This window comes from Etheostoma spectabile, chromosome 20 (assembly GCF_008692095.1).
Source record: "Etheostoma spectabile isolate EspeVRDwgs_2016 chromosome 20, UIUC_Espe_1.0, whole genome shotgun sequence".
Taxonomy (NCBI): domain Eukaryota; kingdom Metazoa; phylum Chordata; class Actinopteri; order Perciformes; family Percidae; genus Etheostoma; species Etheostoma spectabile.
The window spans coordinates 16,538,825-16,544,303 of NC_045752.1; positions in this window are offsets into that span (position 1 = coordinate 16,538,825).

Consider the following 5,479-nt stretch of genomic DNA (forward strand, 5'->3'; position numbering starts at 1 on the left):
CGACATGCTATATTGTAAACACCATAATTTCACATTTTTGGAATCAAAAATACTATCTATCTATCTATCTATCTATCTATACTCTGATTTTATCATTTTATTTGAAATGCTATACTATGACTTTAGTTCTACATACTATACTATGATTTTTTTGACTTTTTGACATACTATACTATGACTTTTTTGATAATACTATACTATGACTTTTTGACTTTTTCAACATAATGAACTAGGATTTTTCAGCATTTATTTTGACATCTACTATTACTTTCTTAAATGCTTCAACATGCTAGGGGGGCGGTGGCTCAATGGTACAACGCTTGCCGGGCAATCGGAAGGTTGGTGGATCAGTCCCTGGCTGCAATCCCATGTCAAAGTGTCCTTGGGCAAGACACTGAACCCCGAGAGAATGTGAATGTGTGGTGAGTGTTAATCTGATGAGCACATGGCAATTTTTTGACATACTATACTATGACTTTTTTTACTTTTTCGACATACTATACTTAACTTGTCAACAAACTGTACTAGACTTTTCACATTTATTTGACATACTATTACTATGACTTTTTTTACTTTTTTCAACATACTATACTTTAACTTGTCACACAAACTGTACTATGACTTTCATCATTTATTTTGACAATAACTATACTAGACTTTTTAAACATACTATACTTTGACTTTTCAACAGACGTACTATACAATGACTTTCTCGACATACATACTATGATTTTATCATTTATTTTGACATGCTATACTATGACTTTTTTCGACATACATACTATGACTTTTCGACATACTTACTTTAACTTGTCGACAGACTGTAATATGACTTTCATCATTTATTTTGACAGCTATACTATGACTTTCAATTTTTTTGACATACTAGACTATGACTTTTTTGACATACTGTACTATGACTTTTTTTCAACATACTATACTATGACTTTTTTGACTTTTTCAACATTTATTTGAAATGCCAACATGACTTTTTCGAAATACTATACTATGACCTTTTTTGACTTTTTTCAACACACCATACTATGACTTTTTTTTTTTTTTCATTTTTCGACATACTATACTATGACTTTTTTTTTAACATACTATACTATGATTTTTCATCATCTGTTTTGACACTCTACTGTTGGGTTTGGGGTTTTTGTTTGGGTGTGTGTTTCCCTTTATTTGGCCTCCTTGAGCCTGTTGCACGAAACTAGGATAGGGATCAAGACGGGATATTCAAGTATCCGGATGAATTTAGCTTTGACTCGGTTGCGCGAAACCAGATTGATAAAGCCCAGCCAAGTAACCATGAGATATTCTTTGTGGCTAGTGTCCAGAGCAGGCTAACAGCCAGGCTAAGATTAATCCTGGAGTCTCATGGTCAAATCAGCTGCGGTTCTGATCCGAAATAAACGTGTTTAACAGTTATTCATTGTCTTCTGCATGTGTTCGCTTTATTTATATATATATCATCTATAAAGATTTATGCATGGTTGTAAAACCTGTTCCACGTTGTGAATAAGGGTTTGAAATTGAGCCTAAAGTCCTTGGTCCATTTCCCGAGGAACATTAGTTCCCTCTGCTCTCTTTTGAAGCGAAGGCTATATTTTTAAACCCCACACATTCAGTCGGGTCCGCTATGTGGGCTTTTCTCGTTTGATAAAAGCCGTATTTTCTTTTTCCATATTCTTTCCCTCTCGTTACTGTCCATTAGAAGCTGCTGCTCATTGGGTGAAACATATGGCGCATGCGTCTTCTCACTTCTGCATCAGAAATCTGTGATCGATACCGTGGTCTATTTGAGAAAGCGTGAACGTGCACTTATCCAGCTATCTACACCTGGCGGACATAGCTCCACCGTTCATCCTGGCTCGGCAAACGTGCAACCGATTAAGCCGCAATGAGCAGGTCACACAAGTCAAGCTGCGCTTTGTGAAACAGGCCCCTGTTTGTCTAGTTTGTCTAGCTTTACGTTGGCTTGTCTGATTGTCTAGCCCCGCCCTGATGTGCTTCACCTGACGTCACCTTACCTCACCTTTCAATGTTCAACAACTATCCAACATGTTGACAGTCAGTGCTTTCATTTCAGATGTTTTATACTCTTCTAATCATCCGATTCTCAGGTGTCCATTAACCACAGACAGTTTTATACCAGCTGATCAACGCTAACAATAAAGGGCTTTTACACTGTTTTAACGTTGTCTCCTTAGATACTCAGGTTAAGCTGGTGTATTTATGATGAGAACATAGCATAATGAACATTAGATTTCAGAAACAAAATGTTATTTTTAAAATCTAAACTACCTCAGATGATTTTTTTTTAGCTAAAGGGAATACATTTAAAAACAGTTTGACAAGTTTTAATGATGTTTAAGAGAGTTTGATTAAGGTCGTAAATCTTCCTTTTGTAGATTTATACGTTTTAAATAAATGGAATTAATTATGATCATGTTTCTAAATGGGCTGATTTCCATTCATGTGTTAAAATGAAATGTTTGTTCTGGTGGCCTTACCTCGTTAACCTCTTGTATTAACCGTGTTTTCTTTGTCCTTTGTCAGATCCTTCTGCCTGTATGCGGTCGCCCCGTGAGATTGTCTCTTCCCCGTTCCCTTGTGAGTTATCAGTTGCTGTCACCCTATTTACAAAAGGAAGATTTCAGACCCTTAATCAAACTCTCTTAACATCATTAAAAACTAGTTCAACTGTTTTTTAAATGTAGTCCCTTTTAGCCAAAAAAAATCATCTGAAGGTAGTTTAGATTTTTAAGAAATAACATTTTGTTTCTGGAAATCTAATGATTCATTATGCTATGTTCTCATCATAAATAAACACAGCTTAACGCTGAGTGTCTAGAGGAGACAACGTTAAAAACAGTGTAAAAGCCCTTTATTGTTAGCGTTGATCAGCTGGTATAAAACTGTCTGTGTGTTTAATGGACACCTGAGAATCGGATTGATTAGAAGAAGTATTAAAACAGTCTGAAATGAAAGCATCTGACTGTCAAACATGTTGGATAGTTGTTGAACAATTTGGCATCAAGAGAGAAAAAAAAAAAAGCATGTGATTGGTCCACTCAGTGGCAAGGTCATGATGACATCATCCTGTAGGAGAGGACTGTGATTGGCCGGCTGCTCAGAGGCTCAGGATATGGTTGATGTGACCCTGAAGACAAATGAAAACATCTGTTTAAACTATAAAACACATTTTCTCACCATGAATACTTGAAATGATAAAGGAAAAAAAAATAAAAACCACCTTGGTATTTTACAATTTTTTTCTACATACTATACTACGATTTTTTTGACATGGTATACTATGACTTTTTTTTAATTACTTTTTTCGACATACTATACTATGTGCAGTATAGTCGCGGACAACACCCCCCTCATCCCTACAGGTAGGAGGCTGACCACCAAGTGACCTGGTGCAATCAAAACAATCTAGCACTCAACGCTCTAAAGACAGTGGAGATGGTTGTGGATATCCGGGAGAACTCAGCCTCACCTGCCCCCATCACCCTCTGTGACTCCACAATTGACACCGTGGAGTCTTTCCGCTTCCTGGAAACTACCATCTCCCATAACCCAAGGAAATCACAACAGAGGATGTACTTCCTGCGACAGCTGAAGAAATTCAGCCTGCCAAAGACAATGAAGGTGCACTTCTACACAGCCATCATTGAGTCCATCCTCACATCCTCCATCACCATCTGATGTGCTGTCAATGAGTCAGCAGAGAAGGTGGTTGGCTGCAATCTACCGTCGTTCCAGGACCTGTACCCCATCAGGACTCTGAAGCGTGTTGGAAAAATTGTGGCTGATCCCTCCCCCCCGGCCACAAACTCTTTGAGACACTCCCCTCTGGCAGAAGACTGAGGTCCATCAGGACCAAAACCTCACGCCACATGGACAGTTTTTTTCCCATCCGCCACTAGCTGTATCAACAAGGCCAGGAACCCACCCTGACTCTCTCCACACTCCATCCCTGGCTCTTTATGCCACTGTACTCTACTGTTCATTTGATATTTAATACATACTGTGTACATATACTTATACTTATGTTGTTTATACTTATATTGTTTAATGTTCCACGTACAGAATGTGTGACGTGCACCAAAACACCAAAACAAATTCTTTGTAAGTGTTAAAAAACGTACTTGGCAATAAAACCCATTCTGATTCTGATGACTTTTTACAACATTTGTTTTCAACATACTATACTATGATTTTTTTTCGACATACTATACTATGACTTTTTCTTTTGACATACTATGTTATGAACTTTTTTTGCCATACTAGGAATTTTTTATCACTTTTCTTTTTTATCATTTATTTCAACATGCTATACTATGACTTTTTTCAAATTTTTCAACATACCATAATATTTTTTTTCAAAAACTTTTTTTGACATGCTATCCTATGACTTTTTATAGACACAATACTATGACTATTTTCAACCAATGTACTATTCCATGACTTTTTTTTCCAGCATACTATACTATGACTTTTTTGACATGACCTTTTTGAACATACTATACTATAATTTTTTTTGGACTGCATTCGACATACTATTCTGCAACCTTTTGTAGATATACTATACTGTGACTTTTTTGGGAGTTTTTTTGACATACTATTCTATGACTTTTTTTCAACTTTTTTTGTTCAACTATGACTTTTTTGGACATACTACAAATAGATTTTTTGGAAATACTATACTATGGCTTTTTTCTGACTTTTTTTCGACATAAAATGCTATGACATTTTTTTGACGTAATATACTATGACCTTTTTTTTTTTTTTAACTTTTTTGCCATTCCCTGCATTTTTTCAACATACAGTACTGGTAATAAAAGATTTTTCGAAATACTATACTGTTGTGGTTTGGGGTTTTTGCCTCCCTGTCTCAGTGTTTTCCCCGGTCCTGTGTGCCTGATACGTCTCCTGTTCCCGGTAAGCGCCTGTATGTTCTGTTTCCTGTTTTATTTGATAGTCAGCTTCCTGTCTGGTCTGGTCTTGTCTTGTCTAGCTTCACTTTGTTTGTCTGATTGTCCGGCCCCGCCCTGATGTAATTCACCTGATGTCTCACCTGTTCCCCATTAGATAGATAGATAGATAGATAGATATTTATTGATCCCAAAAAAATGGGAAATTACAGTGTTACAGCAGCACACAAAATATACATACATACAATATACATGAAATAATTATAATTATAATAACAAAATATAAGAATAAAAATATAAGAATGTAAGAACAACTATTTAAGTATATACAAGATGGGAAAATTACCTCGTCACCTCTTGTACTTAACCTCTGTGTTTCCCCTGTCTTGTGCCAGATCGTTTTGTCCTATGCCGCATGAAGTCCTGTTCGTCAACCTGCCTGTTTACTCTGTCTTCGTGAGAGTTGTGTCGCAGCTTCCCTGTGAGTTTATCCTGTTCCTTGTGCAGTTTCTTTGTCTTTGTTTTGGCTTCCC